This window comes from Pleurodeles waltl, chromosome 3_1 (genome assembly GCF_031143425.1).
Source record: "Pleurodeles waltl isolate 20211129_DDA chromosome 3_1, aPleWal1.hap1.20221129, whole genome shotgun sequence".
Taxonomy (NCBI): domain Eukaryota; kingdom Metazoa; phylum Chordata; class Amphibia; order Caudata; family Salamandridae; genus Pleurodeles; species Pleurodeles waltl.
The window spans coordinates 595,989,592-596,015,744 of NC_090440.1; positions in this window are offsets into that span (position 1 = coordinate 595,989,592).

Below are 26,153 nucleotides of genomic sequence, written 5' to 3' on the forward strand. Positions count from 1 at the left end.
AACCACTTGTTAATGTCATCCCCCTCCTTATAAGGGGGAACTATCTTATGCAGATTCCTAGAATCATGCTCTTTTGCAGGATGACTATTGGGAATACTGCTGCTGCCACCATGGGTTTCTAAACCCAACTTCTGTCTTTCCTTCCCTAATTCTAAAGACTGTCTATCCAAATCCAGCTGTTGCTTTTTAAGCTTCAGTCTGGTTTGTTCCACTCTCAACTTATTGAGTTCCCTTTCTAACAATCTGTCATCAGGGTTGGTGGGAGGGACATTTCTTGAAACAGAAGTATGATGAGAAGGGACAGAAGGAGACCTGTCCCTTACAGAGGGCACCCTAACAGCTTGGCTAACAGAAACATCATTTCTACTGTGATGAGATTGAATGCTCTTGCTATGATGTGAGACAACACTATCTGTATGGTGTGACTCAACCTCAGTACCAACTATGCTAGACTGTCTAGTAATGGGCAGGCTTTGAAGTTTCTTTCCTGAATCTTTTCCTGGGGGAGTCCCTGGATCAGATTGGGAACCATTAGCTACTTTTTCTACAGATGGGGCACTTCTAGCCTTATCCTGTTCTCTAAGCATGTTAAGTAACAATTCCAAGGAAGGATTCTTCCCTACACTCAAACCTCTCTCTATGTAGAGACTCCTTGCTGCTTTCCAGCTAAGGTGATCATATGCAAGTTTGGACAGATCAACATTTTGGCCTGTGCCAGACATTTTTAGAGAGAGTTAAAGTGATAGCAAAAGATAAAAAGTTTGTCAGAGCTTTTAGAAAGACATAGAAAAAAACTTTTTAAACTTTTTAGAACTTTGTAGAAAGTTAGAAGTACTTTTCAGCACTTAGAATAGAGTGAAAAGAGGAAATGCTAAACTTTTTTGCTATGTGTATATACACTGAACTTGTTTTGTATATTTTTCTCTTATGAAAAGTACAATGACAAGAGTGGTAAGTAGTCTCAAAGCACTTATCCCACCGCTGCACAACCAATGTAGGAGGCTGGACTGGCTTGTAGTGAGTACCAAGGGGTACTTGCACCTTGCACCAGGCCCAGTTATCCCTTATTAGTGTATATGGTGTCTAGCAGCTAGGCTGATAGATAATGGTATATTGTTTTGTATATTTTTCTCTTATGAAAAGTACAATGACAAGAGTGGTAAGTAGTCTCAAAGCACTTATCCCACCGCTGCACAACCAATGTAGGAGGCTGGACTGGCTTGTAGTGAGTACCAAGGGGTACTTGCACCTTGCACCAGGCCCAGTTATCCCTTATTAGTGTATAGGGTGTGTAGCAGCTAGGCTGATAGATAATGGTAGCTTAGCAGAGTAGCTTAGGCTGAACTAGGAGACGTGTGAAGCTACTACAGTACCACTTAGTGTCATATGCACAATATCATAAGAAAACACAATACACAGTTATACTAAAAATAAAGGTACTTTATTTTTATGACAATATGCCAAAGTATCTCAGAGTGTACCCTCAGTGAGAGGATAGGAAATATACACAAGATATATATACACAATAGCAAAAATATGCAGTATAGTCTTAGAAAACAGTGCAAACAATGTATAGTTACAATAGGATGCAATGGGGACACATAGAGATAGGGGCAACACAAACCATATACTCCAAAAGTGGAATGCGAACCACGAATGGACCCCAAACCTATGTGACCTTGTAGAGGGTCGCTGGGACTATTAGAAAAAAGGGAGAGTTAGAAAAATAACCCTCCCCAAGACCCTGAAAAGTGAGTGCAAAGTGCACTAAAGTTCCCCTAAGGACAAAGAAGTCGTGTTAGAGGAATAATGCAGGAAAGACACAAACCAACAATGCAACAACGGTGGATTTCCAATCTAGGGTACCTGTGGAACAAGGGGACCAAGTCCAAAAGTCACAAGCAAGTCGGAGATGGGCATATGCCCAGGAAATGCCAGCTGTGGGTGCAAAGAAGCTTCTACTGGACAGAAGAAGCTGAGGTTTCTGCAGAAACGAAAAGGGCTAGAGACTTCCCCTTTGGTGGACGGATCCCACTTGCCGTGGAGAGTTGTGCAGAAGTGTTTTCCCGCCAAAAGAACGCCAACAAGCCTTGCTAGCTGCAAATCGTGCGGTTAGCGTTTTTGGACGCTGCTGTGGCCCAGGAAGGACCAAGATGTCGCAAATTGCGCCAGGAGGTAGAGGGGACGTCGGGAAAGACAAGGAGCCCTCTCAGCAGCAGGTAGCATCCAGAGAAGTGCCAGAAACAGGCACTACAAGGATGCGTGAAATGGTGCTCACCCGAAGTTACACAAAGGAGTCCCACGTCGCCGGAGACCAACTTAGAAAGTCGTGCAATGCAGGTTAGAGTGCCGTGGACCCAGGCTTGGCTGTGCACGAAGGATTTCCGCCGGAAGTGCACAGGGGCCGGAGTAGCTGCAAAAGTCGCGGTTCCCAGCAATGCAGTCTAGCGAGGTGAGGCAAGGACTTATCTCCACCAAACTTGGACTGAAGAGTCACTGGACTATGGGAGTCACTTGGACAGAGTTGCTGGATTCAAGGGACCTCGCTCGTCGTGCTGAGAGGAGACCCAAGGGACTGGTAATGCAGCTTTTTGGTGCCTGCGGTTGCAGGGGGAAGATTCCGTCGACCCACAGGAGATTTCTTCGGAGCTTCTAGTGCAGAGAGGAGGCAGACTACCCCCACAGCATGCACCACCAGGAAAACAGTCGAGAAGGCGGAAGGATCAGCGTTAAGGAGTTGCAGTAGTCGTCTTTGCTACTAAGTTGCAGTTTTGCAGGCTTCTAGCGCGGTCAGCAGTCGATTCCTTGGCAGAAGGTGAAGAGAGAGATGCAGAGGAACTCGGATGAGCTCTTGCATTCGTTATCTAAAGTTTCCCCAGAGACAGAGACCCTAAATAGCCAGAAAAGAGGGTTTGGCTACCTAGGAGAGAGGATAGGCTAGCAACACCTGAAGAAGCCTATCAGAAGGAGTCTCTGACGTCACCTGGTGGCACTGGCCACTCAGAGCAGTCCAGTGTGCCAGCAGCACCTCTGTTTCTAAGATGGCAGAGGTCTGGAGCACACTGGAGGAGCTCTGGATACCTCCCAGGGGAGGTGCAGGTCAGGGGAGTGGTCACTCCCCTTTCCTTTGTCCAGTTTCGCGCCAGAGCAGGGCTAAGGGGTCCCCTGAACCGGTGTAGACTGGCTTATGCAGAATTGGGCACATCTGTGCCCAAGAAAGCATTTCAAGAGGCTGGGGGAGGCTACTCCTCCCCTGCCTTCACACCATTTTCCAAAGGGAGAGAGTGTAACACCCTCTCTCAGAGGAAGTTCTTTGTTCTGCCATCCTGGGCCAGGCCTGGCTGGACCCCAGGAGGGCAGATGCCTGTCTGAGGGGTTGGCAGCAGCAGCAGCTGCAGTGAAACCCCAGGAAAGGTAGTTTGGCAGTACCCGGGTCTGTGCTACAGACCACTGGGATCATGGGATTGTGCCAACTATGCCAGGATGGCATAGAGGGGGCAATTCCACGATCATAGACATGTTACATGGCCATATTCGGAGTTACCATTGTGAAGCTACATATAGGTAGTGACCTATATGTAGTGCACACGTGTAATGGTGTCCCCGCACTCACAAAGTCCGGGGAATTTGCCCTGAACAATGTGGGGGCACCTTGGCTAGTGCCAGGGTGTCCTCACACTAAGTAACTTTGCACCTAACCTTTACCAGGTAAAGGTTAGACATATAGGTGACTTATAAGTTACTTAAGTGCAGTGGTAAATGGCTGTGAAATAACGTGGACGTTATTTCACTCAGGCTGCAGTGGCAGGCCTGTGTAGTATTTGTCAGAGCTCCCTATGGGTGGCAAAAGAAATGCTGCAGCCCATAGGAGCCTACTGGAACCCCAATACCCTGGGTACCTCAGTACCATATACTAGTGAATTATAAGGGTGTTCCAGTATGCCAATGTGAATTGGTGAAATTGGTAACTAGCCTGTTAGTGACAATTTGTAAAGAAATGAGAGAGCATAACCACTGAGGTTCTGGATAGCAGAGCCTCAGTGAGACAGTTAGTCATAACACAGGTAACACTTTCAGGCACACTTATGAGCACTGGGGCCCTGGCTGGCAGGGTCCCAGTGACACATACAACGAAAACAACATATATACAGTGAAAAATGGGGGTAACATGCCAGGCAAGATGGTACTTTCCTACAACTACTCCCACAGCATGCACCACCAGGAAAACAGTCGAGAATGCGGCCGGATCAGCGTTACAAGGTCGCAGTAGTCGTCTTTGCTACTTTGTTGCAGTTTTGCAGGCTTCCAGAGCAGTCAGCAGTCGATTCCTTGGCAGAAGGTGAAGAGAGAGATGCAAAGGAACTCTGATGAGCTCTTGCATTCGTTATTTAAAGAATTCCCCAAAGCAGAGACCCTAAATAGCCAGAAAAGGAGGTTTGGCTACTTAGGAAGGAGGAAAGGCTAGCAACACAGGTAAGAGCCTATCAGAAGGAGTCTCTGACGTCACCTGCTGGCCCTGGCCACTCAGAGCAGTCCAGTGTGCCAGCAGCACCTCTGTTTCCAAGATGGCAGAGGTCTGGAGCACACTGGAGGAGCTCTGGGCACCTCCCAGGGGAGGTGCAGGTCAGGGGAGTGGTCACTCCCCTTTCCTTTGTCCTGTTTCGTGCCAGAGCAGGGTTGGGGGATCCCTGAACCAGTGTAGACTGGCTTATGCAGAGATGGGCACCATCTGTGCCCATCAAAGCATTTCCAGAGGCCTGGGGGAGGCTACTCCTACCCAGCCCTAACACCTTTTTCCAAAGGGAGAGGGTGTAACACCCTCTCTCTGAGGAAGTCCTTTGTTCTGCCTTCCTGGGCCAAGCCTGGCTGGACCCCAGGAGGGCCGAAACCTGTCTCAGGGGTTGGCAGAAGCAGCAGCAGCTGCAGCGAAACCCCGGGAAAGGTAGTTTGGCAGTACCCGGGTCTGTGCTAGAGACTCGGGGGATCATGGAATTGTCTCCCCAATGCCAGAATGGCATTGGGGTGACAATTCCATGATCTTAGACATGTTACATGGCCATGTTCGGAGTTACCATTGTGACGCTATATATATATGTGGTGACATATGCACAGTGCACGTGTGTAATGGTGTCCCCGCACTCACAAAGTCCGGGGAATTTGCCCTGAACAATGTGTGGGCACCTTGGCCAGTGCCAGGGTGCCCACACACTAAGTAACTTAGCACCCAACCTTTACCAGGTAAAGGTTAGACATATAGGTGACTTATAAGTTACTTAAGTGCAGTGGTAAATGGCTGTGAAATAACGTGGACGTTATTTCACGCAGGCGGCAATGGCAGGCCTGTGTAAGAATTGTCAGAGCTCCCTATTGCTGGCAAAAGAAATGCTGCAGCCCATAGGGATATCCTGGAACCCCAATACCCTGGGTACCTCAGTACCATATACTAGGGAATTATAAGGGTGTTCCAGTATGCCAATGTAAATTGGTGAAATTGGTCACTAGCCTGCTAGTGACAATTTGGAAAGAAATGAGAGAGCATAACCACTGAGGTTCTGGATAGCAGAGCCTCAGTGAGACAGTTAGTCATCACACAGGTAACACATACAGGTCACACTTATGGGCACTGTGGCCCTGGCTGGCAGGGTCCCATTGACACATACAACTAAAACAACATATATACAGTGAAATATGGGGGTAACATGCCAGACAAGATGGTACTTTCCTACAGGTATCCCAAAGTGCACTCTCACGGTTCTTCAGATGTTTCCTAGATGCCATACTCACACACATGTCCAGATACATATACCTACCCAGGAATGAGGCAGAAATTAACAGCACCAAGTTGGAATTCTACAGAATTGCCAACTTCCCACATGTAATAGGGTGTGTAGACGGGACACATATACAAATATGCCCTCCTGCAAATCTGGAATATCTGTTCTGCAATCGGAAGTGTACACACTCACTGAACATCCAGGTGGTATGTGACGCTCATTATTTCATCACTGACATGGTAGCCAAATTTCCAGGGAGTACACATGACTCGTACATTTTCAGGCACAGTGGGATACACCAACGCCTAGAACGTGGGAAGTTTGGGGACAGATATCTATTAGGTATTGCTGAAGACACCCTGAAGCCATACACACAGGTCACTGTAGAAACTATCCATGCCCTTCTAACATTGTTAATTTTTGCCAAACAGGTGAGAGTGCATATGTGCTACGACCATGGATACTTACCCCGTACCTAACACTCAGCAATGAGAATAAGAGGCGATATAACAGTGCACATAGGCAGACCAGAAATGTCATAGAGAGGACCTTTGGACTGTTAAAGGCAAGATTCCGATGCCTCCACAGAAGTGGAGGTGTGCTCCAGTATGCCCCAATAACAGCATTTAAGATCGTTGGTGCATGCGCAATCCTACACAACATTGCCACCAGAAGTGGGCTACATCTCACCCCTGCAGACCCTGATTTGGAGGATGACGTGCAAGAGCTACCACATCGCCAGCCTGGGGATAGAAGCATTGCAAATCACTTACAGACAGAGACGGGACCACATTGCAAACCAATATTTTGGAAGGTACGTGGCAACAGACACCACATTCACCAATGTCACACACAAAGTTGTGAAGTGGATCAAACAAAACATTTTAATAAGTGAACCTAATAACTAAAGAATAGAACTGTCGGTAAGGGGCTGCACATGTCCACCCTTAATGAGGACACATTAACTGCATTTGCCTCATGAGTCCTGCAGTGTTTGTGCTTAACACCTCCACCTGGTTCACCGAGCATGGCTCGTGCCAGGTGGGTCAGAAGATCCCTGACGTGCATTGCCACTCCGCAGTACACGTGTGTCTCTGGCAGATGCACTGCTGATAGTGGACCCCTCCTCACTGTCCTGAGGGGTCTCACCCGTGCCCCTTGCCACCTGCCTGGCCTCCAACATGTCCACAGCGTGGCTAATGCGGCCCAGTCCCCGCACCACATCCCCTGCAAAGTGGCCCAGTTCCACCTGCAGGCTCACTGTCCGTCGTGACAGGCCTGTGGTGTTCAATGCAAGACGGACAATGGACGCTGCCATGCGGTCAAATCTCTGCACTAGTTGGTGCTCACAGCGCCTTGCACTTTGTCTCTCAGCCACCAGTTACGTCACCAGTTGGCGTATTGATTGTGTTAGGTCACTGACATTGTCATTCAGTCTTGTGAACTGTGTGTTTACTTCTGCCAGGCCATGTGTGAAATTGTGTTCCATCCTCTGCATTGCCCCTGAAATAATCCTCAATTGCCTTGTTTGCAGGTGCTGACCAGATAGGAGGGATGCCTCAACTGCAGACATGGATGCCTCCCCTATATCCTCCTGGGCCACTCCCTGGACCTGGACTCTGCATCTGCGACGCGGTTGTGCTTCTGGCTCTTGCTGTCTCACAGCGTGGCTGGGACCAGGTGTCGTGTCTCTTTCCTCCATGTCCACTTCTTCATCTGGAGGGGACTGTGGTGGTGTTGTGCTGGGCCCTGTATTGGCTGCTGCAGCCTCCTGCCCTGCCTGTGGCCTGCTGTCTTCACCCTGGATGGTGTGGCTGGTGGGGGTGTCTTGTGGGAGACCTGTGGGACATAGGGAACACACTGTCAGTCTCTAACATCTGTTGTATGCCTCATAATAAACATTTGCCTATATGCTGCCTGTAGGAGGCTGGACTGGCTTGTAGTGAGTACCTAGGGGTACTTGCACCTTGCACCAGGCCCAGTTATCCCTTATTAGTGTATAGGGTGTCTAGCAGCTTAGGCTGATAGATAATGGTAGCTTAGCAGAGCAGCTTAGGCTGAACTAGGAGACGTGTGAAGCTACTACAGTACCACTTAGTGTCATATGCACAATATCATAAGAAAACACAATACACAGTTATACTAAAAATAAAGGTACTTTATTTTTATGACAATATGCCAAAGTATCTTAGAGTGTACCCTCAGTGAGAGCATAGGAAATATACACAAGATATATATACACAATAGCAAAAATATGCAGTATAGTCTTAGAAAACAGTGCAAACAATGTATAGTTACAATAGGATGCAATGGGGAAACATAGGGATAGGGGCAACACAAACCATATACTCCAAAAGTGGAATGCGAACCACGAATGGACCCCAAACCTATGTGACCTTGTAGAGGGTCGCTGGGACTATTAGAAAATAGTGAGAGTTAGAAAAATAACCCTCCCCAAGACCCTGAAAAGTGAGTGCAAAGTGCACTAAAGTTCCCCTAAGGACAAAGAAGTCGTGTTAGAGGAATAATGCAGGAAAGACACAAACCAGCAATGCAACACTGTGGATTTCCAATCTAGGGTACCTGTGGAACAAGGGGACCAAGTCCAAAAGTCACAAGCAAGTCGGAGATGGGCAAATGCCCAGGAAATGCCAGCTGCGGGTGCAAAGAAGCTTCTACTGGACAGAAGAAGCTGAGGTTTCTGCAGGAACAAAAAGGCCTAGAGACTTCCCCTTTGGTGGACGGATCCCACTCGCCGTGGAGAGTCGTGCAGAAGTGTTTTCCCACCGAAAGAACGCCAACAAGCCTTGCTAGCTGCAAATCGTGCGGTTAGCGTTTTTGGATGCTGCTGAGGCCCAGGAGGGACCAGGAGGTCGCAAATTGGACCATCAGAGAGAGGGGACATCGAGCAAGACAAGGAGCCCTCTCTGAAGCCGGTAGCACCCGGAGAAGTGCCAGAAACAGGCACGACGAGGATGCGTGAAACGGTGCTCGCCGAAGTTACACAAAGGAGTCCCACGTCGCCGGAGACCAACTTAGAAAGTCGTGCAATGCAGGTTAGAGTGCCGTGGACCCAGGCTTGGCTGTGCACAAAGGATTTCCGCCGGAAGTGCACAGGGGCCGGAGTAGCTGCAAAGTCGCGGTTCCCAGCAATGCAGCCCAGCGAGGTGAGGCAAGGACTTACCTCCACCAAACTTGGACTGAAGAGTCACTGGACTGTGGGGGTCACTTGGACAGAGTTGCTGGATTCGAGGGACCTCGCTCGTCGTGCTGAGAGGAGACCCAAGGGACCGGTAATGCAGCTTTTTGGTGCCTGCGGTTGCAGGGGGAAGATTCCGTCGACTCACGAGAGATTTCTTCTGAGCTTCTGGTGCAGAGAGGAGGCAGGCTACCCCCACAGCATGCACAAGCAGGAAAACAGTCGAGAAGGCGGCAGGATCAGCGTTACAGAGTTGCAGTAGTCGTCTTTGCTACTATGTTGCAGTTTTGCAGGCTTCCAGCGCGGTCAGCAGTCGATTCCTTATCAGAAGGTCAAGAGAGAGATGCAGAGGAACTCGGATGAGCTCTTGCATTCGTTATCTAAAGTTTCCCCAGAGACAGAGACCCTAAATAGCCAGAAAAGAGGGTTTGGCTACCTAGGAGAGAGGATAGGCTACTAACACCTGAAGGAGCCTATCAGCAGGAGTCTCTGACGTCACCTGGTGGCACTGGCCACTCAGAGCAGTCCAGTTTGCCAGCAGCACCTCTGTTTCCAAGATGGCAGAGGTCTGGAGCACACTGGAGGAGCTCTGGACACCTCCCAGGGGAGGTGCAGGTCAGGGGAGTGGTCACTCCCCTTTCCTTTGTCCAGTTTCGCGCCAGAGCAGGGCTAAGGGGTCCCTGAACCGGTGTAGACTGGCTTATGCAGAATTGGGCACATCTGTGCCCAACAAAGCATTTCCAGAGGCTGGGGGAGGCTACTCCTCCCCTGCCTTCACACCATTTTCCAAAGGGAGAGGGTGTCACACCCTCTCTCAGAGGAAGTTCTTTGTTCTGCCATCCTGGGCCAGGCCTGGCTGGACCCCAGGAGGGCAGATGCCTGTCTGAGGGGTTGGCAGCAGCAGCAGCTGCAGTGAAACCCCAGGAAGGGCAGTTTGGCAGTACCAGGGTCTGTGCTACAGACCACTGGGATCATGGGACTGTGCCAACTATGCCAGGATGGCATAGAGGGGGCAATTCCATGATCATAGACATGTTACATGGCCATATTCGGAGTTACCATTGTGAAGCTACATATAGGTAGTGACCTATATGTAGTGCACGCGTGTAATGGTGTCCCCGCACTCACAAAGTTCAGGGAATTGGCTCTGAACAATGTGGGGGCACCTTGGCTAGTGCCAGGGTGCCCTCACACTAAGTAACTTTGCACCTAACCTTTACCAGGTAAAGGTTAGACATATAGGTGACTTATAAGTTACTTAAGTGCAGTGTAAAATGGCTGTGAAATAACGTGGACGTTATTTCACTCAGGCTCCAGTGGCAGGCCTGTGTAAGAATTGTCAGAGCTCCCTATGGGTGGCAAAAGAAATGCTGCAGCCCATAGGGATCTCCTGGAACCCCAATACCCTGGGTACCTCAGTACCATATACTAGGGAATTATAAGGGTGTTCCAGTAAGCCAATGTAAATTGGTAAAATTGGTCACTAGCCTGTCAGTGACAATTTGAAATAAATGAGAGAGCATAGCCACTGAGGTTCTGGTTAGCAGAGCCTCAGTGAGACAGTTAGGCACCACACAGGGAACACATACATATAGGCCACAAACTTATGAGCACTGGGGTCCTGACTAGCAGGGTCCCAGTGACACATAACAAACATACTGAAAACATGGGGTTTTCACTATGAGCACTGGGCCCTGGCTAGCAGGATCCCAATGAGACAGTGAAAACACCCTGACATACACTCACAAACAGGCCAAAAGTGGGGGTAACAAGGCTAGAAAGAGGCTACTTTCTCACTCAACCCCCCCCCAAACGAAGGACAATAAGGCTAACCTTGGCCAGTTGAGACTTTATTGCCTAAGTGGTGATAAGTAGAGAGTAGCTCTGCAATAGACTGGTTACTCCCTTTATCATCCACTATATGGTTACTTCCCTGTGGGGATGTAAACCACCCTGTTTGAAGTTTTTTAGCTAAGCAACAATGTGAAGATGTATTTTCAGAGTTTCTATCAGTAAGTTTTAGTTTAGAGCAGTGGGAATTGTCCACTGAACCTATTTGTAGTGATGAAAATGCCAGACAGGGATGCTGTCTCAATAAAGCCATAGCTGGGCAAAAACTTTGTCCATGTGGCTGGAAGAGAGAACAGGGATGCTGTTTCTCTTGAGTTGGAGCAGGGCAGGGATGCTGTCCTATGAGCTCCACACTAGGGCAGGGATGCTGTCCTAAGTGTTGTGAGGCAGTGCAGGGTTTCTGCACTAAAGTTTCTCTGGGAGGGTTGGAGGGATGCTCCATGTTAACTAAAATGGTGCTCTTTTTGTCACCAATGTTAGTTATCCCACAGAGAGGTACTTCTACCTCAGGGAGTCCAGCTTTGCCAGCTGATGATTCCCTTGGAACAGGTGCCACCCCAGGAGAGGTTTCTCCCACCACAGGAATGGTATCCTGAATGGTAGGGTGGTTAGGGGATACTGTGATACCCTTTTTACCTGTTGTTGGAGAGGGATCCTGAGTTTTCAGGCCTTCTTTCCTTTGCTTTTTCATTTCAGTAGAAATGAGAGGGAACAATTCCTCAGGGATGCCCAGCATGGCTGCATGGGTATAAAACTCTACATCAGCCCAACCTGAAGCCTCTAGGTCATTACCTAGGAGACAATCTACAGGTAAGCTAGGTGATACCACCACCTGCTTAGGGCCAGTAACTCCACCCCAACTAAACTGAATTATAGCTAAGGGAAGGAACTTAGTGGAGTTATGGACATCAATAATCTTATACTGTTGTCCAATGATGTGTTGATCAGGATGCACTAGGTTTTCAGTCACCAAAGTGATACTGACACCTGTGTCCCTGTAGGCCAAGGCCTCAACATCATTTATTGAAACTGTCTGCCTGTACTTATCCATTGTAAGGGGACAAGCAGCCAGTGTGGCAAGGCCAATGCCACTAGGTGAGACAGAAACTGTCTTGAGACTGACTACCCCAGTTTCTATGATGGACCCATAAGTGAACCCAACTACACCCTTAACTTGACTGTTGCCAGCAGTCCCACCACTAGTACCACTACTGCTAGGGGCACTAGAGCTTGATGTATTAGTGGTGGTAGGCTCAGGGGGTTTACCTGGACAGGACTTATCCCCTGGCCTATGGCCTCTGTTTTTACACACAAAGCACCAAGGCTTTTTAATGTGTGCAGGTTGAGAAGAAGAGGAAGAATTACTTTTATCCCCACCCTCTGAAGAGTGTTTAAGATTTGAAGTGGGATCTTTGGTTTTACCCTTATCCCCATGCTTATCTTGAGATTTTTCACCATCTTTCTTCTTATTGCCATCTTTGTCACCCCCTGTATGAACTTTTCTGTTCACCCTTGTTCTGACCCATTTGTCTGCATTCTTTTCCAATTCTTGGGGAGAGGTCAGATCAGAGTCCACCAAGTACTGGTGCAACAAATCAGACACACAACTATTAAGAATATGCTCTCTCAGGATCAAGTTATACAGGCTGTCATAATCAGTAACTTTACTGCCATGTAACCACCCCTCCAAGGCCTTCACTGAATGGTCAATGAAATCAACCCAGTCTTGTGAAGACTCCTTTTTGGTCTCTCTGAACTTTATCCTGTACTGTTCAGTGGTTAAGCCATAACCATCCAGGAGTGCATTCTTAAGAACTTGGAAATTATTAGCATCATTTTCTTTCACAGTAAGGAGCCTATCCCTACCTTTTCCACTAAATGATAGCCATAGGATAGCAGCCCACTGCCTTTGAGGGACATCCTGTACAACACAGGCCCTCTCAAGTGCAGCAAACCACTTGTTAATGTCATCCCCCTCCTTATAAGGGGGAACTATCTTGTGCAGATTCCTGGAATCATGCTCTTTTGCAGGATGACTATGGGGAATACTGCTGCTGCCACCATGGGTTTCTAAACCCAGTTTCTGTCTCTCCTTCTCTAATTCTAAAGTCTGTCTATCCAAATCCAGCTGTTGCTTCTTGAGCTTCAGTCTGGTTTGTTCCACTCTCAATCTATTGAGCTCCCTTTCTAACAATCTGTCATCAGGGTGGGTGGGAGGGACATGCCTTGAAACAGAAGTATGGTGAGAATGGACAGAAGGAGACCTGTCCCTTACAGAAGCCACCCTAACAGCTTGGCTAACAGAAACATCACTACCAGTATGGTGAGAATAAATGCTTTTGCTATGATGTGAGACAACACTATTTATATGGTGTGGCTCATCATCATTACCAACTATGCTAGACTGTCTAGTAATGGGCAGGCTAGGAAGTTTCTTTCCTGAATCTTTTCCTGGGGGAGTCCCTGGATCTGATTGAGAAGCATTAGCTACTTTTTCTACAGATTGGGCACTTATGGCCTTATCCTGTACTCTAAGCATGTTAATTAACAGTTCTAAGGAAGGATTCTTCCCTACACTCAAACCTCTCTCTATGCAGAGATTCCTTGCTCCTTTCCAGCTAAGGTGATCATATGCAAGTTTGGACAGATCAACATTTTGGCCTGTGCCAGACATTTTTAGAGAGAGTTAAAGTGATAGTAAAAGATAAAAAGTTTGTCAGAGCTTTTAGAAAGACAGAGAAAAAAACTTTTAAAACTTTTTAGAACTTTTTAGAAAGTTAGAAGTACTTTTCAGCACTTAGAAAAGAGTGAAAAGAGAAAATGCAAAACTTTTTGGCTATGTGTATATACACTGACCTTGTTTTGTATATTTTTCTCTTATGAAAAGTACAATGACAAGAGTGGTAAGCAGTCTCAAAGCACTTATCCCACCGCTGCACAACCAATGTAGGAGGCTGGACTGGCGTGTAGTGAGTACCTAGGGGTACTTGCACCTTGCACCAGGCCCAGTTATCCCTTATTAGTGTATAGGGTGTCTAGCAGCTTAGGCTGATAGATAATGGTAGCTTAGCAGAGCAGCTTAGGCTGAACTAGGAGACGTGTGAAGCTACTACAGTACAACTTAGTGTCATATGCACAATATCATAAGAAAACACAATACACAGTTATACTAAAAATAAAGGTACTTTATTTTTATGACAATATGCCAAAGTATCTTAGAGTGTACCCTCAGTGAGAGGATAGGAAATATACACAAGATATATATACACAATAGCAAAAATATGCAGTATAGTCTTAGAAAACAGTGCAAACAATGTATATTTACAATAGGATGCAAAGGGGAAACATAGGGATAGGGGAAACACAAACCATATACTCCAAAAGTGGAATGCGAACCACGAATGGACCCCAAACCTATGTGACCTTGTAGAGGGTCGCTGGGACTATTAGAAAATAGTGAGAGTTAGAAAAATAACCCTCCCCAAGACCCTGAAAAGTGAGTGCAAAGTGCACTAAAGTTCCCCTAAGGACAAAGAAGTCGTGTTAGAGGAATAATGCAGGACAGACACAGACCAGCAATGCAACACTGTGGATTTCCAATCTAGGGTACCTGTGGAACAAGGGGACCAAGTCCAAAAGTCACAAGCAAGTCGGAGATGGGCAAATGCCAGCTGCGGGTGCAAAGAAACTTCTACTGGACAGAAGAAGCTGAGGTTTCTGCAGGAACGAAAAGGGCTAGAGACTTCCCCTTTGGTGGACGGATCCCTCTCGCCGTGGAAAGTCGTGCAGAAGTCTTTTCCCGCCGAAAGAACGCCAACAAGCCTTGCTAGCTGCAAATCATGCAGTTAGCGTTTTTGGACGCTGCTGAGGCCCAGGATGGACCAGGAGGTCGCAAATTGGACCAGCAGAGAGAGGGAACATCGAGCAAGACAAGGAGCCCTCTCTGAAGCCGGTAGCACCCGGAGAAGTGCCAGAAACAGGCACAACGAGGATGCGTGAAATGGTGCTCGCCGAAGTTGCACAAAGGAGTCCCACGTCGCCGGAGACCAACTTAGAAAGTCGTGCAATGCAGGTTAGAGTGCCGTGGACCCAGGCTTGGATGTGCACAAAGGATTTCCGCCGGAAATGCACAGGGGCCGGAGTAGCTGCAAAGTCGCGGTTCCCAGCAATGCAGCCCAGCGAGGTGAGGCAAGGACTTACCTCCACCAAACTTGGACTGAAGAGTCACTGGACTGTGGGGATCACTTGGACAGAGTTGCTGGGTTCGAGGGACCTCGCTCGTCGTGCTGAGAGGAGACCCAAGGGACCGGTAATGCAGCTTTTTGGTGCCTGCGGTTGCAGGGGGAAGATTCCGTCGACCCACAGGAGATTTCTTCGGAGCTTCTGGTGCAGAGAGGAGGCAGGCTACCCCCACAGCATGCACAAGCAGGAAAACAGTTGAGAAGGCGGCAGGATCAGCGTTACAGAGTTGCAGTAGTCGTCTTTGCTACTATGTTGCAGTTTTGCAGGCTTCCAGCGCGGTCAGCAGTCGATTCCTTATCAGAAGGTGAAGAGAGAGATGCAGAGGAACTCGGATGAGCTCTTGCATTCGTTATCTAAAGTTTCCCCAGAGACAGAGACCCTAAATAGCCAGAAAAGAGGGTTTGGCTACCTAGGAGAGAGGAAAGGCTACTAACACCTAAAGGAGCCTATCAGCAGGAGTCTCTGACGTCACCTGGTGGTACTGGCCACTCAGAGCAGTCCAGTGTGCCAGCAGCACCTCTGTTTCCAAGATGGCAGAGGTCTGGAGCACACTGGAGGAGCTCTGGACACCTCCCAGGGGAGGTGCAGGTCAGGGGAGTGGTCACTCCCCTTTCCTTTGTCCAGTTTCGCGCCAGAGCAGGGCTAAGGGGTCCCTGAACCGGTGTAGACTGGCTTATGCAGAATTGGGCACATCTGTGCCCAACAAAGCATTTCCAGAGGCTGGGGGAGGGTACTCCTCCCCTGCCTTCACACCATTTTCCAAAGGGAGAGGGTGTCACACCCTCTCTCAGAGGAAGTTCTTTGTTCTGCCATCCTGGGCCAGGCATGGCTGGACCCCAGGAGGGCAGATGCCTGTCTGAGGGGTTGGCAGCAGCAGCAGCTGCAGTGAAACCCCAGGAAGGGCAGTTTGGCAGTACCAGGGTCTGTGCTACAGACCACTGGGATCATGGGACTGTGCCAACTATGCCAGGATGGCATAGAGGGGGCAATTCCATGATCATAGTCATGTTACATGGCCATATTCGGAGTTACCATTGTGAAGCTACATATAGGTAGTGACCTATATGTAGTGCACGCGTGTAATGGTGTCCCCGCACTCACAAAGTTCAGGGAATTGGCTCTGAACAATGTGGGGGCACCTTGGCTAGTGCCAGGGTGCCCTCACACTAAGTAACTTTGCACCTAACCTTTACCAGGTAAAGGTTAGACATATAGGTGACTTATAAGTTACTTAAGTGCAGTGTAAAATGGCTGTGAAATAACGTGGACGTTATTTCACTCAGGCTGCAGTGGCAGGCCTGTGTAAGAATTGTCAGAGCTCCCTATGGGTGGCAAAAGAAATGCTGCAGCCCATAGGGATCTCCTGGAACCCCAATACCCTGGGTACCTCAGTACCATATACTAGGGAATTATAAGGGTGTTCCAGTAAGCCAATGTAAATTGGTAAAATTGGTCACTAGCCTGTCAGTGACAATTTGAAATAAATGAGAGAGCATGACCACTGAGGTTCTGGTTAGCAGAGCCTCAGTGAGACAGTTAGGCACCACACAGGGAACACATTTATATAGGCCACAAACTTATGAGCACTGGGGTCCTGACTAGCAGGGTCCCAGTGACACATAACAAACATACTGAAAAAATGGGGTTTTCACTATGAGCACTGGGCCCTGGCTAGCAGGATCCCAGTGAGACAGTGAAAACACCCTGACATACACTCACAAACAGGCCAAAAGTGGGGGTAACAAGGCTAGAAAGAGGCTACTTTCTCACACTGCCTACTGTACTACATTGCCCATAATGCACTATTCTGGTGGTTGCTAGTCTGGAATGGAGCTAGTCTGGTTGTGCATGCTGCTGTGTACTGGGTGAGTGCGGGTATAGCATTTATAGGTGTACATGCATGTTTCATGGTACTCACTTTTGGATGTCCCTTGCGCTGATGTGTCCAGTGCTCCCATTCCTGACACTGCTCCACCAATTCCTCCATGGCTGTGGGTGGTGGGATGGTGGATGTGCCTCCTCCTGTGCCCCTCATCTCCCTGAGGCGCTCTGCCAGCCTCTCCTTTGTCCTGGAGCACAGGTCATACCACAGTTTTTTAATTTCTTCAATGCTTCTGTGGCTCACCCCTATGGCATTGATCCTCTCCTGGATTCCCTGCCAGATCCTCCTCTTATCAGTGTCTGGGACACTCAGGGCTGCCTTTCCATAAAGCTGGTCATGGTGCTGGCAGCATTCTTCTGTCAGCACCTCAAGTTCCTTCTCTGCAAATTTTAATTTCCTCTTCCTTCCTGCACTGCCTGTGTCTTCCATGGTAGCAGCTGTTCCTCCAGGTAGTTGCTCAGCAGTTTGAAAAGGGTGTGGTCCTCCCTCCTCCCAGGTGTATTTGATGACTTCCTGGCTCTGATGTCATCAGCAAGAACCAACGTTTTTCCAACTGTTTTGCTGCACCTGCATGCAATTTGCGGCACAGTCGCAATTTGCGACACCTGACTCGCAAATTGCGAGTTCGTTTTTTGCGACCTCGCTAACAGCGGACTCGTAATCTGCGGTGCGACATCATTTGCGAGTCGTAAATTGATGTCACTTGTTTTTTGTTGGATCCCATTTCACGAGTCGGAAATTGCGAGTCGCAATGACTCGCAATTTCCGACTTGCTAATTTTACCTTCCTACATCTGGCCCTTAGTCACTACACAGGTACACACATTCAGTCCACAAACTATGAACACTGGGCTCCTGGCTAGCAGGATCCCAGTGAGACAGGCACAAAAAAACTGACATACAAGTAAAAATGGGGGTAACATGCCAGACAAGATGTTACTTTCCTACAACATCTTAGATAATCCTGATGAAGTACAACAGGATTGAAAAAGTGACAAGGAGAGTAAAACACAGGAATAACGCTACCACATTGTCCTTAGGGTTTCTAAAGATAGTTTCTACCTAGGCTATGTTAGAGTACAGCATGTTAAGCTCTAGTTCTGCCCTTTGGGTTCCCCCTGGGAAGACATCATCCCTCATACCTGAGCAAGAAGCCTGTAGTCTACATAAGTAGCTGCAGTGAAGCACTCAGCATACAGTCGTGGTCATCTGGCCAGAATCTCCCTCTAACGTACATGGGTTAAAGTAGTGTTTTCATATTAAAACAGTTGATGTTCCAGTAAAGTATCCCCACGTAAGTGTGTGTTTGTTTCTGTGAATATTGGAGACAAAGCGTACCACATTTGCCGCAACCTATCTCCCTGCAGCCTTGCGAAAGCATAGAGTGAAAGAAATGTATTTATTTAAGAACGCAGTGCTGACCTAGGCGAGGACAACTAGATAGAGGAAATAAAACAAGACCGCAAATGTGGCTGTTATTAAAATAATATAACGAAGCTAGAATAAAAACATATCTAGGTTAAAGGTCACAATGGCAGGCCCAGTTTTCTAAAATAACGTGTGTAAAGCTATAACTAAAATGACTTCACATCACCCTCCCCGTGCCAGTTCAAAGGTCGTTCAAAGCCTAGTTATATATGTAAAAGCTACTAAAATGTATCCTAAGGGATATATATGTGTGAATATCAATATTGACAAGTCAAAAGACACTTAAGCATGTATGTAAAAGGACAATTTAAGATTTCAGTTGTGGCATCAACAAAAGCTGAATTTCAAAAGTCAGAGTCATTTTTAAAGTCGCCAATTGAATCAGGGATAATTGTGGACAGGAAGTCCTCCACTTGGGCAGGTGGTAAAATAGAAAGTTTGTTGCCATGGAAAACCGAGAAGCATTCGTGTTCCAAAGCCTGAGCTCCAGCCGAGGCAACAACACTCTGTGAGGTGCCCAACAGTGAGTTTAGAGCTGCATAATCCACAAAGGCAACTCATAACCGGCTTCCCGTAGTAAACGCACCCTCAATGTGCATGTCTGGTAATAAGACCTCAGCAAGAACATCAACAGATCATCGTCCAATGAAACAAAGCGCTGCGTAGAAAGACAAATTTTCAGTGCACAGCGCACATTCAAACGTGCACCAGAGGCACCGAAACACGGGCTGCACACAATGTAAAATCAGTCTGAATGACAGAGACCAGTCACACTTCAATTGCTCCAGGAGTGGTGCTTCAAAGTACTGCATCATGCATTCACGACACTTCTGCGCTGGTGGAAACGCTTTTAGTCCTCCATATTGTGCAGAAAAAGTAGCAACAGCGAGATGCCACCTGTTATAGCCAAAGTTATCAGAAATCTCCCAAAATACTGGAGAATATTGAGTGAAGGGCTAAAGGTATTAAGCAGAATATAGAGGTGAAGGTGTGAACGAAACCAGAACCAACAGAATAAAGAAATAAGTGATTCCATTAGTACTGGTCACGTTAAATATCTGTCCCATGAGTTCACCAAAGTGTCTCGGAAAGTTAGTACTTAAAAGGGACTGTATCTCTGCCGATGTCCTCACGATCTGAAGCGCATAGGTGTCGCGTGCAGATGTGAGCGCCACACGTTTTTGAAACAATAAAGCCTTGAGTCTGCTCAACTTGTCAAAATTCACATTTGAAATATTGGTATGCGGCCAAATCCCAGCTACTTCCCTCTGTCGTGTAGGAGGAAAAAGTACATTCCCGCAGCATGTAACAATTTTGGAGATCAAAACGATGTAAACTATTCCGGCTTGCATCCCAAAACAGCTCTCGCTATTAAGGAGCACAAAGCTGCTGTTCAAGAGCACCTGGAACGCAGGTCTAATCAAGGGGACTGGGACTCCCTTCAGATAACAAGCCAAGTTTGCTGCTGAAGCGTTACATACCCCGTGCAAGGACAGCTGTTCACAAACCATTGAATGGCTGATAGAAGTTTTGCATTCACTACCACCAAGAAAGACCTCTTTCATGCCACTGAGACATTTGTATGAGAAGGGTAGCTCCCACAACTCATGGATGTAACTATCGCCTAGCCTTTCATATCTGCCCACTGGAATGTGTTTTAAGCATGATGTGAATTGAAGTGCTGAAATAGGCAGATTGATGACCCCATCAGCAGATGGTATTTCAGCCACAATAAAAGCCAACTTTTCTAATTTAACAATATTTAACATGAGATAAGTCGCTTCTTTTTTAGCCATTAGTTGTTGTTGTTGCGTTAAATTAAATGTGGAAAATATGTCCCTTGCGCTAACGTTGCCAGGGAACGCAACCTGCCTTCAGTGTTTGTAGTGTATGTAGGAAGGTGGCTTTCTTCTAGCATGGTTACCCCCATTTTTTGCCTGTTTGTCAGTGTGTTTCTACTGTCTCACTGGGATCCTACTAGTCAGGACTCCAGTGCTCATAGTTTGTGGCCTAAATGTCAGTAGCTTTTACTGTTTTCTCAGTATGCTTGACTGTGTCACTGGAGTCCTGCTGTGAGAAGCTGGCCTGGTTTTACACCTTATACCTTATACCAGGTCCAGTGATCCACCTTAGTTAAGTGGAGGCAGTGTCTAGCAGCTTATGCTGTCTAGAAGTAGCTGTAGCAGAGCAGCCAGTGCTGAACTAGTAGACATGCAAAGCTCTTGCAATACCACGTATTACACAGTACTTATACAAAAGTAAAGACAATGCTCAGTGTTACAAAAAATAAAGGTACTTTATTTTAGTGTATGTAGGAAAGTACCATCTTGCCTGGCATGTTACCCCCATTTTTACTTGTGTGTCTGTTTGTTTTTGCCTGTGTAACTGGGATCCTGCTAGAGTGGAAACAACTCTGCATCCTCCAGCACACTGTGGGACATCTTCTGACCAAAGGAGAAGTTCCTGGCACCTTTTGTTGTTGCAAAATCTTTGGCTTAGTCCACCTGGAGGCAGCCCTTTTGCACCTTCATCTGGGGTTTAGTGGGCTCCTGCCCCCCCTGGACACTTGTGTGACTCTTGGACTAGGTCCCCTTCCTTTGCAGGTCCTCAGGGCCAGGAATCCGTCTTCAGTGCTTTGCAGTCAGTTGTTGCCTTTGCAGAATCCCCTATCTCGACTTTACTGTCTTTCTGGGGTAGTAGGGTAACGTTACTCCTACTTTTCATGGTCTTGGGGTGGGGTATCTTGGACACCCTTAGTGTTTTCTTACACTCCAGTGACCCTCTACACACTACACTAGGCCTGGGGTCCATTTGTGGTTCGCATTCCACTTTTGGAGTATATGGTTTGTGTTGTCCCTAGGCCTCTTGTCTCCTAATGCATTCTATTGTGTTCTACAGTGTTTGCACTACTTTTCTAACTGTTTACCTACCTGATTTTGGTTTGTGTATATATATTTTGTGCATATTACTTACCTCCTAAGGGAGTATATCCTCTGAGATACTTTTGGCATATTGTCACTAAGTAAAGTACCTTTATTTTTAGTAACTCTGAGTATTGTGTTTTCTTGTAATATAGTGCTATATGATAGAAGTGGTATAGTAGGAGCTTTGCATGTCTCCTAGTTCAGCCTAAGCTGATCTGCTATAGCTACCTCTATCAGCCTAAGCTGCTAGAACACTACTAATCTACTAATAAAGGATAAGTGGACCTGACAAAAGGTGTAAGTACCATCAGGTACCCACTATAAGCCAGGCCAGTCTCCTACATTGGTGGTGCAGCGGTCGGATAAGTACTTGTAACTGCTTTACCACTTTGTCATTGGTGCTTTTCATAACAAAAACATATCCCAAATACTTCAGAATATACACAGTAACCTAAAGAGTTTAACTTTCCTTCTCTAAAACTTTCTAAACAGTTTCTGAAAAGTTTCAAAAGTTTTCAAAAGACTGAAAAAGTTTTCTCTTTACTTTAAAAAGTTTCAAATTTCTTTTTTTCTCTCTCTATCCTAAACCCTTTCTATCATGTCTGCAGTAGAACTTATTCCCACAGTTGTCCAGGCAACATATGGTAGTTTAAACTTTAAAAGTTTGAGGGGTCTCTACATTGAAATAGGTCTAGCAATTGGTAAGAATCCTACCAAAGATCTTCTCCTTAGCCTTCTCCTAGAAAGTGACCAGAACCAGTCTGGCCCATCCCAGGATCAGGAGGTAGAGGAGGGGGGTACCCAGCAAGACTCAGAGAAGTCCCCTGAGGATGCTAGGGAGGGTTCTTCCAAGGACCTGCCAGCTAACAGGCCATCTAGTGACACTGGTAGTTGGAGGGGGTCACACACTAGTAGGGCACCTTTCACTCCTAAAGGCCAGGTTACCAGAGCCAGTTAGGGACAGGTCTAACTCTGCCAATTTCCACATTTCTTCTGTGTCTCACAATTCCCAAGCCTCCCACCCTGATGATAACTTAATGGAAAAGGAACTCAGAAAGCTGAGGTTGGAAGAAGCCAGGCTGAAGCTTAAACAGCAGCAGCTGGCTTTAGACACGGAATCACTGGATGTGGAAAGGGAAAGGCAGAGATTGGGGTTAGTTCCCCATGGTGGCAGCAGCAGTTGTTTTTGATAGGAATCCTGTTAGAGAGCAAGTTTCCAGAATCCTGCATAAGATAGTCCCCCTTTACAAGGAGGGGGATGACATTAACAAGTGGTTTGCTGTACTTGAGAGGGCCTGTATGGTACAGTTGGTCCCTCAATGGCAGTGGGCTGCTATCTTGTGGCTATCTTTCACTGGTAAGGGTAGGGATAGGCTCCTTACTGTCAGAGAAAGTGATACTAATAACTACAAAGTTTTGAAAGATGCACTCTTGGATGGATTTGGCGTAACCACTGAACAATACAGGATTAAGTTCAGAGACATCAGAAAAGAGTCCTCTCAAGACTGGACAGACTTTGTAGACTGTTCAGTTAAGGCTTTGAGGGTTGGTTACATGGCAGTAAGGTGACTGACTATGAAAGCCTGTATAATCTAATCCTGGGAGAGCATATTTTGAACAATTGTGAGTCTGATTTGTTGCACCAGTACTTGGTAGACTCAGATCTGACCTCTCCCCAAGAATTGGGAAAGAAGGCAGACAAATGGGTCAGAACAAGAGTGAACAGAAAAGTTCATACCGGGGGTGACAAGGATGGCAAGAAGAAAGATGGCAAGTCTTCTGACAAGGGTGGGGACAAAGATAACAAACATTCTGAGTCTTCATCAGGCCCACAAAAATCCTCTGGGGATGGTGGGTCCAAATCCTCTTCTCACAATCAGAAAAAGCCATGGTGTTATTTATGTAAAGTAAAAGGCCATTGGGCAAGTGATGCCACTTGTCCAAAGAAAAACACCAAGGCTCCCACTACCAAAACCCCAACTGCATCCTCTAGTGCCCCTAGTAATAGCAGTGGTGGTGGGAGCAAACCTACTAATAGCCAATCCAAGGGTGCAGCTAGGCTCACCATTGGCAGTGTAGCTGGGGTTGGTCTTGTTAGGGAGACCACAGAGGCTGTTTTAGTCTCTTATTGTGGCATTGACTTTGCCCCCTTGGTTGCTTGTCCCCTTAATATGGGTAAGTACAAGCAACTTCCCATCATCAATGGTGTTGAGGTAGAGGCCTACAGGAACACAGGAGCCAGTGTAACTATGGTTATAGAGAAACTGGTTCACTTTGATCAACACTTACTTAGTCAGCAGTACCAAGTGACTGATGCTCACAATAACACACTTAGGGCCAGATGTAGGTAGCTTGCAAATTGCGACTTGCAATTTGCGAGTCCGTGCGACTCGCAAATTGCATGTCGCAATTTGCTATGCAGAAAGGTGTCTCAGACACCTTCTGCAACTCGCAATGGGGTCGCAAAGACCCACCTCATTAATATTAATGAGGTGGGTCGCAGTTTGCGACCCCATTGCGAGTATGGGCACTCACGGGGATGGTGGCCTGCTGGAGTCAGCAGACCACCATGTCCGTGACTGCTTTTTAATAAAGCAGTTTTTTTTTTCCATCTGCAGCCCGTTTTCCTTAAAGGAAAACGAGCTGCACTTAGAAAAAAAAACTGAAACCTTTAGTTTAGGTTTTTTTCAGGGCAGGTAGTGGTCCATTGGACCACTGCCTGCTCTGAAAAAATATTTTTTTTCCCATTCACAAAGGGGAAGGGGTCCCATGGGGACCCCTTCCCATTTGCGACTGGGTTACAATCCACTTCAAGTGGATGGTAACTGCGATTTCATTGCCGACCGCTTTCGCGGTCGCCAATGAAATTGAATAGCATTGCGAGTCGCAAATAGGAAGGGAACACCCCTTCCTATTTGCGAGTCAGAAATGCATTTTGCGAGTCGGATCTGACTCGCAAAATGCATTTCTGCATAGCAAAGAGGCTTTTGCACCTCGCAAACGGTGTTTTTCGTCGTTTGCGACTCACAAACCCTTTGCTACATCTGGCCCTTAGCCACCCTATGGCTCTTGTGGATCTCAACTGGTGGTTAAGGGGGTTACTGGTCCAAAGAAACTTGTGGTAGCCACTGAATTACCTGTAGACTGCTTACTATGCAATGATTTGGAGACATCAGCTTGGGCTGAAGTGGAGTTGGAGGCTCATGCAGCAATGCTGGGCATTCCTGGGCATATTTTTGCTTTGAGAAGGGCTCAGGCCAAGAAGCAAAAAGGACAGGGAAGCTTGGATCCTGGAACGATGGACCAAGTGCTCCCAAAAGCTAGGGGTAGCAAGGGTAAATCCTTGCCCACTATCCCTCCCTATCCAGAAGATTCCCCTTTTGAGGAAGAGAAATCCTCTCCCCATGCAGAACCTACACCAGAAGAGCTGGCAGCATACACTGCTGAGCTTTTGGGTGCAGGGGGGCCTGCTAGGGAAGAGCTGAGTGTGGCAGAGCAGACCTGTCCCACACTAGAGGGTTTAAGACAGCAAGCTGTCAAACAGCAGAATGGGAATGTCATTGATAGACATAAGGTGTATTGGGAAGACAACCTCCTGTATTCTGAGTCAAGGGACCCTAAGCCTGGAGCTCCCAGGAGACTGGTCATCCCTTTGCAGTGCAGGGAGTTCCTTCTTACCTTGGCACGTGACATTCCTTTGGCTGGGCATTTTGGGCCAAAGTAAAACTTGGGACATGCTTGTTCCCTTGTTTCACTGGCCTCATACTGTATGTCAGAGGACACTAAAGAGTTGTGTTGCTCTTGTGTGACCTGCGAAGCCAGTGGCAAGACCTGTGGCACACCAAAGGCCCCCTTAATTCCACCTCCTGTGGTTGGGGTTCCCTTTGAAAGGGTAGGGGCTGACATAGTTGGCCCCCTTGACCCTCCAACAGCTTCAGGCAATAGGTTTATCCTGGTGGTAGTGGACCATGCCAATAGGTATCCTAAAGCGATTCCCTTAAGGACCACTACAGCTCCTGCAGTTGCAAAGGCCCTCCTGGGAACTTTTCCAGAGTGGGCTTCCCTAAGGAAGTGGTGTCAGACAGAGGTAGTAACTTTATGTCTGCATACCTCAAGGCAATGTGGAAGGAGTGTGGTGTAACATACAAGTTTACTACTCCTTATCATACACAAACAAATGGTCTGGTTGAGAGGTTTAATAAAACTCTCAAAGGTATGATAATGGGACTCCCTGAAAAACTCAGAAGGAGATGGGATGCCCTGTTACCTTGCCTCCTTTTTGCTAACAGGGAGGTACCCCAAAAAGGAGTGGGCTTTAGCCCCTTTTAAATCCCCTTTGCGCACCCTGTGAGAGGCTCCCTTCCCCTTGTTAATGAGGGTTGGGAACAACCTTTAAGAGCTCCTAAACAGGACATTGTGGACTATGGGGGTCATTCTGACCCTGGCGGTAAATACCGCCAGGGCCGGGGTCGGCGGTAGCACCGCCAACAGGCTGGCGGTGCTCCGCCGGGGATTCTGACCGCGGCGGTACAGCCACGGCCAGAAGCGGAAAGCCGGCGGTGTACCGCCGACTTTCCGCTGCCCATGGGAATCCGCCATGGCGGCGCAGCTTGCTGCGCCTCCATGGGGATTCCGACCCGCCAGGAACAGGATGACGGTATGGGGTGTCGTGGGGCTTTGCAGACACTGAAATTCGTGACGGGTGCAACTGCACCCGTCGCACCTTCCCACTCCGCCGGCTCCATTCGGAGCCGGCTTCCTCGTGAGAAGGGTGTTTCCCACTGGGCTGGCGGGCGGACTTTTGGCGGTTGCCCGCCAGCCCAGTGGGAAACCCAGAATGACCGCCGCGGTCTT